The 14,106-nt window shown below is 36.0% G+C and overlaps 1 long non-coding RNA gene across 2 annotated transcripts; it reads left to right on the top strand.

Annotated features, from left to right (window-relative positions):
• Positions 1-2,445: 2,445 nt before the first annotated feature.
• LOC127476291 (uncharacterized) lies at positions 2,446-10,885 on the top strand. 2 transcript variants are annotated; one of them, XR_007906533.1, is made up of 4 exons: positions 2,446-2,530; positions 4,602-4,717; positions 7,201-7,273; positions 10,801-10,885. It is a non-coding gene; the product is annotated as an uncharacterized LOC127476291 (long non-coding RNA). The 2 variants fall into 2 exon arrangements; XR_007906534.1 differs by lacking the exons at positions 7,201-7,273; positions 10,801-10,885 and adding an exon at positions 5,456-5,560.
• Positions 10,886-14,106: the final 3,221 nt, after the last annotated feature.

Below are 14,106 nucleotides of genomic sequence, written 5' to 3'. Positions count from 1 at the left end.
TTCAGAAACAGCCTTGAGCAATGTTCTTTCTGAAAGTATGAGTAATGCTTAAAAACATATTTTGCTCCCATTTGGATATGTTGTTACTTTGATTTTGTGCTTGTCTGAGAATTTGAAAGGCACTCAAAGAGACTACGGTATAAAATATTTACTAGCATAATTTTCAGATTGCTTCTTTATGTACAACCAGCAAACTTTTTTCAATGGTAAATGTCACTGTTCTAATTAAAAAAAAAAAAAAAGCAAACAGAATATTTTTACAATTTTCTCAATTATTGAAAAGACTCTGGACATTTCCAGCTTTGGAGTAGCACAACAAATACACATCAGATTCAGTAGATCAGAAGGTTGTCTCAGAGTGCTTGTTTTATTTTCCTCTACTGAATCAGAACATAAGCAACTGCACAGTAATATCTTAGCACATATCAATTTCCCTTAGTAAATATCTTGTATTAACATTAAGGTGGCATGTTGTTATGTCACAAGAGTTTGAAAATACCCTACCTACCCAGAAAATTCTTTTAAAATGTGTGTTTATAACTCATTGCTATGTTTTGAACAAAAAAAAAAAAAAAAGAGAGAATGCAAATAACCAGAGGGAAGTAGAAATCAATAGGATCTAAAAAGAAAGAAGAATGAGAATTTCTCAACAACCAACTAACTACTGCTACTGTATTTTTTTTTCTGAAGTAAAGAAAGAAGACAAAACATTAATATGAGGAGAAAAAATAAGGGTTGATCTCATACCTGACTTAAAAGTTTAAAGGAAGCACTTAAAGAGAATTTAACTGTGACCAGGTGAAATATCCCATTAATGCACTATTAAATGAGACAAACCATTTGATTAGAATTAACAGAAACTTAAATAATGTGTTGAATTAAAATTTAAGTCTTAAATATACAGCAATTTAATTTAATAGCCACATTCAAAAGCAGAAAGTTTTGTTTGAAGACAACCTGGAGGAAAACTAAAAGATACATTTCCTAATGGAAACCAGGCACAGTTATATGGATGCCAGAAGCATAGTTCTACTTCTAATTAAGGCCCATAATTACTCAAACTGTTCTGCACAGTCGTTTTCCTTTCCTTCCTATAGTGCTGGGAAGTCACAGGGGGATCTGCTCACATCCATCAGCTTACTGCATTTGAGTCTAAAATATGGCATGGCCTACAAAGAAAGACAATTCTTTCTGCTTTCTATTTAGCAGCACAATTGCAGAGAGTAGATTTTTGTTCTTTTCCAATCCCACTTCTAGTTTAAGACTATATTGCTAAAATCAGCAGTTCCTGCTAGGGAGCAATGCCAGGAGGTGTAAAAATAAGTATTAGGTAGCTACTGCAGGAATAGAATAGCTGCTTTTTCTGAGAAGATTAAGATTGCAGCAATGCTACAATAGAAAAGGGCCACTTTTGATAGAGGGGTTAACAGAAATTACAGGAGGAACTGCTCACTCAGCAAGGTGAATGGCAGAAAGGACCTCGAGGCTGTGGGTCACCCATAGCAGACCCAACTAATCACAAGGGCTGCAGCAAGGGGTAAATCTTCAGCCCTCTTCTGTTTGCATTTTACTCAGAGCTGGTTGGTGAGCACTTGGTTCTGGCTGTTATTGAAAGCTGTAATTTAGAAGCCTCTTTTGCAGGTGACTGCCTCTAGAACAGTGTCAGAAAATAACACTTTTACTTTTCCTGTCTGATTTGCACTTGAGTCTTCTCAGAAAGGGGTTTAAAGTTAGGAGGTGACCCTGTGTTTGTAATTTTCCCCTCTGGTTTTCTGAGGCTGTATCTTTGGTGCTATTTTGAATCCCTTGAGGAATTAGGAGGGAAAGAACCCTTTTTTTTTTTTTAGGTTGGACTTAAATGTAAGCTAAGCCTTGAACTGTTTATCAGTAAGCATGCAGTACTCAAACTGAGTGTATTCAAAGGCATAACTGCAGCTAAGCAGGGAGAGGATAAAAAAATTGTTGTCTGTAAGTGTCCTGAGATCTAGAGAGTAGTTGTGTGAGGGCTTCTCAGTTTGCTTTGGACTTGAACTGCCAGCAGTAGTTGAACTCTCAGGTTAGATGCTGGTGGCTTTCTGTCATTTCTAGAATATTCTCTTTTTAGTTTTGTCATTTCAGTTTTGGTAGACAGGATGTTCCTGATGTAACTAGCTGTGACAGGCTTGGCTCATTGTAAGTCACCACTGCAACCTCAGAATGGCTTTGGAGGTGGTGTAGGTGCTCAGTTGGTGGCCTGAGTTTGTTGCAAGTGTGTAGCCTGAGTTAGCTGACAGTTCTTAGCAAGGGAACATCTCCAGAGACAGATCAGAAGATGGTCAGGGCTGCACTTGTGTGAGTACCTGGAGGGATTGTTGACAGGACTCTGTGATGGTATGTTCCTGGCATTATGAAGTGCCTCTGCACTCTGATGTTCTGTGTTGACAGGTTTTTATGGGGTGGTAACAAAGGAGGTAGGGGTGGTGATGAGGGAGAAAGCAGTGGGATGGGAGGTGCCACAGCAGAGAACTAATCCTTTAAAGAGACTCCAGACGTACAAGTTCTTACTTATACATAGAAGACGAGCTTATACATAGAAGACGAGAATCTTTCAGAACAAGAAAATATTCAAGGCATGTGGAGGCCTTATTTTTTGTCATCACTTATGAACTAGGCATAAGCCCTTTATTAACAAGCATCTGGAGTTTGTAGTACTGAGTAACAAGATCTTTGTTTCATGTGCCCCAGCCAAGAGAACTATAATTGCATATGCTTAAGAGTGGAAATAGAACTCGTGTTTATAACATATAAATGCTGACATCACAGTGGGATAGCTGCATGCATGGACAGTGTTGTAACTGTCTGGAAAGCAACTGTTTTGGTGATTCTCACTTATGGGAGCATCTCCAGGAGTGAGACCCTCTTGTCTGGAAGGAGTGTTGGTGGTGCATATCGATTTGTATGCAGACAGTATCCAACATTCTTTTTTTGATGAAAATAGTAATTAGTGTAAGTCCTACTCTAACCTGTTTTATATATCGTTTAACACAATCATACCCACCATATCCCTGAGACAAATCTAGTGAGTTCTATTTCCATAGTTGACAATTTCTGGGCTAGTGTGGATATGAAAAGCTTAAGAAAACGTCTGCTTTACTTTTGACTCTTAAATATCTTCCTCCCTCAGAAATTGTAGACAATCTTGTTGTGGCTTCCGTTTTGATTCAGACTTCTGTCAAACCCAACCTTCTCTCTCAGGAAACTCTGAAGACAGGGGCTGTTGGTCATTGATTTATTTTGGGGTTTTTTTAATGTGATATAATGAATGTTAATCAAACTGACACATAAAGTTACCAAATAGGAACAATTCAGACTTACAGATCAAGTATAATAGGTAATTTGTTTTTCTCTTACTGACTTCTAGGGATATTTTTTAATTCATGTCATTGACTGGAGGTTTTTCTAAATGAACAGTTGTATTACATTGTTGTCTTCCTTTATTAGTGAAAATTTGTATATTAAAGTGAAGATCTTTTGGAGTATTATCTCTAATTACGGTTGTAAATATACAAAAAGATTCAGTCCCAATTAATTTGTTTGGTTCTCCCATTTAGCACAGCATCCCATATAGATTCTGAGAAAAAAACAACGATGTAGACTGCTTCCATTCCACCTATTGTTCCTGAAATGGCAGCTCACAAGGATTAACACTGGCATGCTAAAATAATAGATGAACAGATTTTGCTGGAGTAATGGGGTTTGGTATTTTTGAAGTCATGAAACAGAATTATTCTCAGCTAGGTTTTGTCAGTGTTTCTCTTTGGCAGGTCAATAAAGTAGCAACAGTGGCATGTCTAACTTTCATCAGATAACTTAAGCAGTGAGGTAAACAGTGAATGCCTTGCTCCCAGGATACCAGAAATAACAATCTGCCTTTGTATCAGAGAGACAAGATAGGTGACCTGCTCCAGATGGACAGTTCCTGTTTTCTGTACCAGAAACAGATACAACGTGGAGGCTTATCTGAAGGGTCCTCTCTTTGCTAGCTAGCTAGCTATCTTAGCAAGAGTTCAACGAGTCTTCACCTAGGAATATGGAGTGGCAAAGTAATGCATTTTAAGGGAAGATACCAAAAGGAATGGAGAGAAGAATGATGGGATAATTCAACCAAAGAGAGAAGGTAGCTGAACATGTTAAAGTTGACAGTAACAGGGCAGATTGAGAAATCAAGGAGGCAGACAGCTCATATTAATGAGAATCAGGTTCACCCTGGGTGGGAAGAGTATGAGAGGAGAACTACAAACTACCATACATTAGCATCATCAGGAAATATCTGGTAGTCAAAATTCAGGAGCAGGTTTTGTACAGTGATACTTTACTGATTCAGTAGCAGTCATTAAGTGTCAATAATGGGCAGCTCATTAAAACTAGATATGATGAGATATATATATATAGAGAGAGAGACAACTAGAACCATCTTGTAGACAGTAGAATGCAAACAGATACTGGGTGTTTTTTACAGTGTTCTCTCCAGGTTGGTTATATGAATTGTCATTTTTCTGTCCAAGACTATTTTTGGCACCTAAATTGACACCTTTTATAACTTTCTACCCTTTAATTTCCAGTGTTTAATGCAGCAACAGGAAGAAAATACTTTATTAGATTTCACCATCGAAGCAAAACTAGAAGTATTCCAGTTGTCTTTTAACTTTGGAAGCTAATATATAAAGAAACATAGAAGGTAAGTAGAAGTGTCTAAAGTTTCTTTCTATTTTTTCAAGTGCTGACTCTGTGTCCAGACCAGAAAACTGGGTCTTCTGTTCCCTTCAAAAACAATGAAATACTGCTTTTATGTGCTATCAATTTCTGAATTCGCATGTGACACACTTGATAGAAAGAATAATGCGCAATTAACTAGTAAATCGATTTTATTAAAAAAAAATACATTTTGCTGCCATGGTAAGCAGCTTTGTTGATACCTGCACCACACCTTCCCTGCTCACTAGTGAATACTTTGTAGACAGATGTAGCAAGAAAAATTAGGAATGCTTAAAATAATAGCTATTTAACTCAGTTTTGAAGCCCTAAATAATGGGACAAGTTCTCAAAGAATAAACCTGTGAAGTCACTGTAGCATTCTGTGTGAAGGTAGGATAATCCATAAGCCTTGTTTTGAACTCTGTCTGGGGCTACAGAATCCCATCTGGCTCCAGCTTACTTGGAAGTGCCCCCTGTCTGTGCTGCCTAGAGTTGAGACAATCAAGAATCTACTCCCTGGGAATATAATTGTACTGAAGTGTGTTTATGTGCTGTGCAGATTAATCTTTCATGATGGTTGCTGAAGCACAGGACAAAGTGCTTGCTTCATTGATTTGACACAGGACATACTATTCTCATCGCTGTATGACATGTTCTATAAAATAAAGGATGGATGATTGGTCCTGGCAGGAGAGATATTCATGAAGTGCTTTTCTTCCAGTCCCCTGCCTCATCCCTGCTTTTGAACTGAGTCTTCTCAGTGGCAACTGCATCACAGCAGCTTCTGCTAATGCAAGATTAAAGACAGAAGGCCTCCTTTATGCTGCATAAGTGGATCCTATATTCTGTTTGTACACCATCATTCAGTATATCCAGAATGGTGTCTCAAGTTCAAGTTGAATTTGGGAAAGTGTATTCACCACTGTGCTTCAAATGTTACTTTTTTCAATTCTGTTTCTTAAAATTTGCTCTTTCCCAGATGTCCATTGTAACAATACTTGAACAGGTGGAGGTTTTTTGCATCCTATATAGTAATTTTCACCAGTGTGAAACTACTGATTTTGGCAAAATTGGTAAATAATAGAGAAGAAAAATATTCTTGTCAGAGAAAATTTAACAAAAAAGACATTTTCTCTAAGTTAACTGACAAAAGTCACCATGAGTTTGTGCCTTTTGAAAATCTATATCCATACTATTCTTGTATTTCTTGATTATAAGTCTATATTTGGAAATTCTTACTGAAAAAGCTTGCATGGTTTTGTAGACATGGAACTGAGAAACAAAAGATATAAGCAAATACAACAAACTGCAAAGTAGTCACAGGGGCTGACCTTAGCTTAATGCACTAATCTTGTGTGTATTCAATAGGAAGAGTCAGAAAGAGAAGATCTACGTTGAGGGTGGCAGGGAAAAACTTATGTTTGTACTGGTTTTTAATTTGTTGGTTTTTTTATAATTGCATCTAGACTAAAAAAAACCCATGAAACCCCAACACAACAAAAGCCAAAACCAAGCCAAACCAAACAAACAAAAAACCAAAAAAAACCCCCACAACAAAACAAACCCCGACCAACCTTCTCTGTGGACTGTAGAGGAGTCAGAATATCTCTGAGAGTTTTTGTTGTATTGCTTTATTACAAGACCAAATGAGTATGAAAGCATTTGTTATATTGATAGTAAATTCACTTTCATAGGCATGATTGACCTTAGGAGTTGAACTTCAATGATCCTTGTGGGTGCCTTCCAACTCAGGACATTCTATGATTGAATAAATGTTAGTGTGAAGAGTGTTTCTGGGGAAGATTGAGCTCTGCAACGTTACCCACTTGTTACCCTTGAGTCTCCTTACTAAAAAAAAAATTGAATTATTCAATATTTTTCTACTGACAGATGTTTAAAATGGATTTTCTGTGTCTTAATGAGATTTCTTACTATACATGACTGATTTGAGATTCAGTATTTCCAATGGCATAGCCAACAAGGAAGTAAGAAATGGCTTTGTGCATAAACTGAAAAATTGTTTTTTTCTTCAAAGTGCTAAGTGTCTCTGTATCAAAATTAAATATTGCTTCAGCTACAGTAAAATTGTGTAATGAAGCACAACTGATTATGCTGTAGTTTTCCTAATATTAACATTATTATTCAAATACAAATGCTTATGTATTTTGTGGGGTATGTAGTAATGAAACTAATTTATTTTCTCTTCTGAGTGCTGTGTCTTTTAATTCAGCATTTGCTATTAGATCATACTTTCAGATACCCAAGAGAGCAGTGCCTGCTTTAGAGTAATAGATTTTTGAGGTCAGAAAGTGACCACAGACTATTAACCAGCAGCTCCTGCATTCAAGCACAGCAGCTCAAAGAGAGGGTTTCTCAATAGCTAGTTCTTACAAATCCTGTCTAATAGAGAATTGAATAACTTCCTAACCCTTTTCATACTAATTGCCTATGTGGTCACTTTTTCAGTTTTCTTTCCCCAGTGTGTGTACCTCTATTCACCTAGACAGAGTCGTGAACCTGAACGATTCTCAGCTGTGAGGTTAGTCTCATCTTTTCTTCTTATGTATTAGTTGCACTAATGCTTGCATCTGGAAGGCAAAGAAGGCTTTGATGGAGTATGTTTGTCAGTATTTGGAAACCTAAGACATGACATGAATCTGGCCATCTAAACAGCCAAACATGTAATAACACCTGCCTTAATACTAAGACCTGAAAAATGTGTCCATTCTGAGCCATTTTCAATTTGGCAATATGAAGTCAATGCCAATGTAGAGATGCGAGATGAATCCTTATAACAGACAAAAACCAGATAAGAACATATAGGAAGGAACACTTACCAATGGTGAAAGTTTGAGAAACAGCCAAAGAACAATTAATTTCCACTGAGGCTGAAAGCAAATACTGGAGATACTTGGAGGCATTCAATATACATACTAAGTGTATATTGAATTTCAGTAGGTGAATTGCTGACATCTATAGCAGTCAATTGGGAATCAGTGGATATAAAAAGAGAAGGGTATTCAATAGAATTTCTGTTGATTATGCTGATTAATCCAATGATTGGATTATCCCAACTTGGTAGGTAAGCTAAAAATAATTGGTAAATTCCAGTAAAAACTGCAGCAAGTTGCAAACACATTTTTCTGCTGTGTAGGCTTTAAAAGGGTAAAGATGACAAACTAGGTGGGAAGTCTTTGCCTTTATTATAATATCTCTAAAGTAGTTAGAAATATAAAATGGTAAATTTGGCCATTAGCTGTAGTTATGTTATCAGGAGACTTTATATTTTATGAATATTTAAAGACACGCTGTAAGGTATATAATGCAGGACTTCTGTATCATAGTTGTGATGCAGATAAAGTTCTTACTGAGAGCTTCCAATCCAAGAAGTTTGCTTTATGAAACATTAGTACATGAAACATCTGCAGTAGTATAGCTGGATGGAGAAATTAAATAGTCTGAATGATTGGCGTCATTCTTGAAACAGTATAATGCTATTCTTGTTATGCAAACAGGGGAAGGAACAAGTAAAAATCAGTTTGTTTTGAAAAGGAAAGAGTGAGAAGTAGTTCCTCGGTGCAGTGACTACTAAAAGCTGCCTTCTCCAACTTCCTCTGCTCCTGAGCTCTGCACATAAAGCTCAATCATCAAAAAGAAGACATTCTTCAAGGCTAAGGCACAATAAAAGAAAAATTCATGGTGTTCTCAGATATGTTTACGGTTCCAGAAAGTCCAAAGTTACTTGGGCTTTGCTTTTATCATGGTTGATCTAAAAGGTTCCACAGAAATAACCTTTAACACAAAATTGAGGAACTCAATTGGTAACTCACCCAGGTAACAAATATCTATCTTTAGCTATTTCTAGCTGGGCCTATTTCAATAGGAAATGATGCAGTCCACTTGGTGTGTTTGGGTTTGGTTTCTTTTTTTTTTTTTAATCTTTAATAAAGGCTGTGTCTCTGGCATATACATGAAAAGAATAAAGACTAGAGACATATTTCTTCTCTAGAATAAACTGTAGAAAATACAATGAAAGAAAATGTGAGAATAAGCTTTACTCACATCTCTTTTCCAATGAAATTACAGCAGAGAAGAGGGGAGGAAATCCATAACAGGAACAACTTTTTTCTTTTTTTTTTTTTTTTAGAAGAGTTTATTGAGTACCTTCTCAAAGGTTTTTACAGAATCTGCTCTAAAAGCTATCAGTATAGGATAGGTAGTTAAAACTGGTCACTTCCATCCCTTTCAGTTTAAATGGAAGGCAACTATAAGTGTGGTAAGGAAGATCTATGACTATTATAGCAGGGAATGGATGAGCAGATGCAATTTATATAGGACAGACAGAATCTTTGCAGGTTTGTAGCCCTGTTAATGCAGATATGTCTTCTGGGCATCTGGCTGCAAAGAAGCACATGCAGGACAACTCGGTTTAGTGAACAAAGCAATAAAGGTGTCAATAATTGAACAGAAGATGCAATAATATCTTACAATAGCTACCAAACAATACTGAACTAGACTTTATTGGGTACTAGAAACCCAATATTAGTAGAGACTTTTTGGCTGAGAGCTTGTGCCAACATACAATAATTCATACATCTTCTTTGTATTTATCTTTAAGAAGTCAAGTGCAACTATAATCACTTTAATCATAAGCAGTGACAGCATAAAACAATTTATTAGTGAATTTTCATCTGATTAACTGCTATCACCTTTGTCCAATGTATCATACTATATATAGATCCTGTGTTTTAGGATCATCATGAGCTGCTAAGTCTTTGCTCTTAATAACAGTATAATAATAAAGAGATAATATGTGTTAAAATGAGGCAATATGCTTCTGTTTTTTTCTTCACTGTGCATATTTCAACACTCCTTTGAATTTGTGTAGGGCATCTACTGACAGTAAGATACAATCTTTGCAAGTTATCACGTATATGTACACAGTTCTATAAATCTGTTATCTTGGATTATGCAGTGGGAAAGAGATGTAAATATCTTGAGTTGACGAAAATGTAGTTTGTACTATCCAGAACTGTATTCATTCTTTTTTTTCTTCACATTCAGTTCATAGGCTCATAGAATGATTTGGGTTGGAAAGAGCCTTGAAGATTATCTAGTTTCAATCTTCCTGCCATGGGCAGGGTCACCTTCCACTAGAGCAAGTTGTTCAAAACCCCATCTAACCTGTCTCTGAATGCTTCCATGTATGGGGCATCCACAGCTTCTCTACAGACAGTAAAGAATTTCTTCCAAATATGTGATCCAAATCTACTCTCTCTTTGTTTTAAGCCATTCCCACTTATCCTATCACTAGATGCCCTTGTGAAAAGTCCTTCTCCAGCTTTCTTGTAGACTCTCTTTAGGTACCCTAAGGTTGTTATAAGGTTTCCCCGGGGCCTTCTCTTCTTCAGGCTGAACAATCCCAAAGTTGAGGTGAAATTTCATTAAAAAAAGATGTATTTTATAGAACCATACAATCTGAAAGTTTGTTTTAAAAGTCAAACCTGACATGACTCATCTCTGAATCTGAGGCTTAGTAAAACTGAAGGATTTTGTAAGAGCCCAGACCATCTTGACTTATGGATCCAAATAAGTATGGCTTTTCTCCTTCTTGGTTGATTTACCCTCAGTCTTGGCCTGAAATTCTGGGTTCTTCAAAACCAAATGTAAGGGACATAAAATGAAAGGCATATGGAAGTAGAGGAAAATATGAAGTTCAAAAAACAGGGTGTAGGATGGCTTAGGGCTGTAAAGTGTCAAGTCCCCCTTAGTCCTTTTTAAAATATTTTGTTTCTTTGTTTGTTTGTTGTGGTTTGCATTTTTTTTTAAGAGCTCTGGACACTTCTGCTCCAAAAAAGTGAATTTTGATATGATTTCAAACACCTAGTCCTTGGAGACAATACATACTTATTGAAGAATTTGTTAAACAATTTGCTTTCAGAAAATACAAAGATGTATATAGATACTATTTTACAGTTTATTCAATCTTTACACTATACAATACTTCCATCCATTTTGGAAAACTGAGATATGTAATATAAGAATGTGTTTTATTGTATGCTATAGATTTTTCTTGTACAAGTGATGAAATGGAGAAAAGTCTGTTCTGGAAACCAGTTCAAGAAGCTTCTTCAGCACATACGATTTTCTGTGAACAACGAAAGAAAAAGTAATTTTGTAAACTACTATCACATTGACTACAAATCAGCTGCTCCAGGTACTTCATCCCATGTCCCTGTTTGCATAAACTTACGAACTTTCTTCACTGATTGAAGTTACTCATGCTTGCAAATGCAATACCAACCTTGGACCTTGTTTGAGGTTCATTTTAGTTCTACTACAAGATTCATCTCTGTTAGCTTCTGTTGATATCCACTGTGGTAGAGACAGTCCTGGGTTTTAAGGGATGAGCCTTTAATAAGCAAAGGAGTACTAGAACTGTCAATATAGTCACAAAGTAGTCTTCACTCAAACTGGAGAAGGACTCTTCAGTCAGTTATTTTCAAAAAGGATTGAGACATATTTGTCAAGCAAAATGAAATGAAGATTTTTCACACGGGATTTCTGAGCTCTTACCTGACATTGGTATAAGGAGTAAGTCATACATTCTAACTGAAAAATAATCTTTCCCTGGAGTAAAAGGGTGTTAACTACATTCACCAGTAAACCTGCAAAAGGCACTACTTAATAATAAGAAATCAATTTTGCAGAAATGCAAAATCTCTTTTACAATGACTCTAAAATTCTTATTGACAGAACAGGAAGAAGTCAGCTTGATAAGCAGAAGACAAACACAATGCCAAGATCACTTACTTGTTAATAAAACACTTGTTCAGAATGAGAATCAAGTTCTTAAAGTCTTTGTTCTGGCTGAACAAGGTGTATATCACTTCTAGTTTCTGATATGCATGCCTCATTAACACTTTGGTGTAACATCAGATCTGGACTAGTTACAGGAAGTCATTTCACCCTACACAAGACAACTAAATGTGTTATCTTGTCTCTCCTCATTGGTAGATCAGCTTGTCCAGGTCACCACAATTGTATTATTTCAGCAATAATGAAAGAATTAAGGAAAACTACTTGGGTATTTTAACCAAATTAGGCACCTCACATAAAATGTTAGCTGATGTGAATAATCTTATTAATGGTTCATCATTAACATAATAAGCATATGCCATTCCTTGCACTGCAGGAATTTTTGCAGTATGATAAAATAGAGCTAGCTACTGGGTTTGATCCCAGTGCTAATTGATACCTATGAATCATAAGTAAATATTATAGCTAATTTCTTTGGTCAGGAGAGTGCATAACATTTAGACTGTAAGGAGATCAGAAAAAAGTGTTCTGAAAAATGAGTATGACAGAGAACTAGATACAATTTCATTAAACTGTCTCAAAAATTCAACATTTAATTTGCCCTAATATAGAAATAGCATTTCAATTCATTACTTCTAAATATTTCATATGCTTCTAATAACCTAATCCACAAATACATACTGTGCAGTGCCACCTCTCTCACCCAAACACATTGACAGAGACATGTGCTTTTTCTTTTTATTTTCTTCCTTCCTATTTTCACAGCATATGCTGTTACCTTCTTTTCCTGAAGCAAAACTGCTTATAGCTGTTCTAGGGACATTGCTGCAAACTTTCATTTGAGTTAAAACATATTTATTTTTTAAAACTGTAGTATATTCATCATTTGCACTCACATGATGCCCTCTGTGTCCAGTTAGCTTTGTGTTGTGGTGGTCTCCACAGACTCTACTAGAAAAAGAAGTATTTGGCCTCATTCTGATCTGTCCCAAAGATCAAGAAAATCACAGGGAAAAGCTTCCAGTAACATGAATTGGCTTTGGATAAGTCCCTATGACAGAAGATTATTTTTTTATTATGCCTTTTTTTTTTTTTGATCAGTAAAATGCTCTGATCTCCACTTCCTCTACTGTTTGGGATCTCAGAATGTAAAAATTATTTAAACATTTGAAGACTTTCTTCTTCTTTATGTAACATTTCTTGCAGAATTCTTTTTTGCTCTATTTTTTAATGTTAATTTCAAATATTGGGGTTTTTTAAGAGATCCTTAATGGTTAAGTTTGAAAGCAAATGTTTATTGATTAGCACCAAATGTGTGCCTCCTGGCATTCTGTCAAGCTTCACCTGCCAAAACTCATGTGAAGCTTCTAGTTTTGGAATTCAGCAGCCACCTTAGTACTGCTCTAATGAGGAAAAATATAGTCATTAAGGTGGCTATTGTTTTCAATATTTAAACTTATTCTTGAAGGGATTATTGTTGCAATATTATTCTTGCTGACAGAACCAACTGCTTAGCTGGTTAACTGCTTCTTCACTTTCATTTTTATTGATACAAATTGCTTTAAAAATTCAAACGAGGCTGGTTGCAAATCTTCTATTAATGCTGTTTAAGTCTGCATGCAATGGAGATACTGCATTATTTAAAATTTTATGTTTGACTTTCTGTTTTCAGACTTGTGTCCTAAGTGGTTTGCCAAAACAATGGAAATTTTAGAGAATACAGGCAATTTACAGAAAAAAATCTCTACCTTGGAAGAAATATTTGTGATTTAGTTCCTTTCAGCACACATGTCCATGTACTACGTAAAACTGGATGTAGCTGAAACTTTCTGATTTGCTGAATATATTCCCGGGTGAATAATTTTTTAATACTTAATTTTAGATATATAATTATATATAGTATAAATATATATATAATCTTTTCTATTGAATAATATACATGCAATATGTAAACTGAAAAATATACTAGGTTTATTCAAATAATATTGTAACCTAATAACTATACCATATATTGTACCATAACTATAATGTGACTTACTATGATTATAATACTAATTTGCTGGTGTATCGCTGGTGCTTCAAATCTAACTTATTTTTTTTTAAGAATCCACCTCTAATAAAGGCATTTTGCTTATAGATGTCAGTTCTTAAAGCCAGTTTTTCCAGTGTGCCCACCTGGGCACATTGCTGGCTCATGTTCAGCTACCTGTTGATCAACACCCCCAGCTCCTTTTCTACTTGGCCATTTTCCAGCCAATCTTGCCCCCAGTCTGTAGCTCTGCATGGGGTTGTTGTGACCCAAGGGCAAGCCTTGGCACTTGACCTTATCGAACCTCGTACCGTTGGCCCATCCATATCCCCCTACAGAACCCTCCTGCCCTCCAGCAAATCAACACTCCTGCCTAGCCTGGTGTCATCTCCAAACTTGCTGGTGGTGGACTCATTATCCAGGTTGTTGATAAAGCTATTAAACAGGACTGAACACAGGTAGATGGGGATAGTCTGTTACTTTGGAAATAGAGAAGGATTAAGTATTGTTCTGAATCAGTCGTG

The sequence above is a fragment of the Manacus candei genome, unplaced genomic scaffold (assembly GCF_025592945.1).
Source record: "Manacus candei isolate 608988 ecotype Guabito, Panama unplaced genomic scaffold, ASM2559294v1 h1tg000049l, whole genome shotgun sequence".
Taxonomy (NCBI): domain Eukaryota; kingdom Metazoa; phylum Chordata; class Aves; order Passeriformes; family Pipridae; genus Manacus; species Manacus candei.
This window is presented reverse-complemented; position numbering and strand designations above follow the sequence as displayed.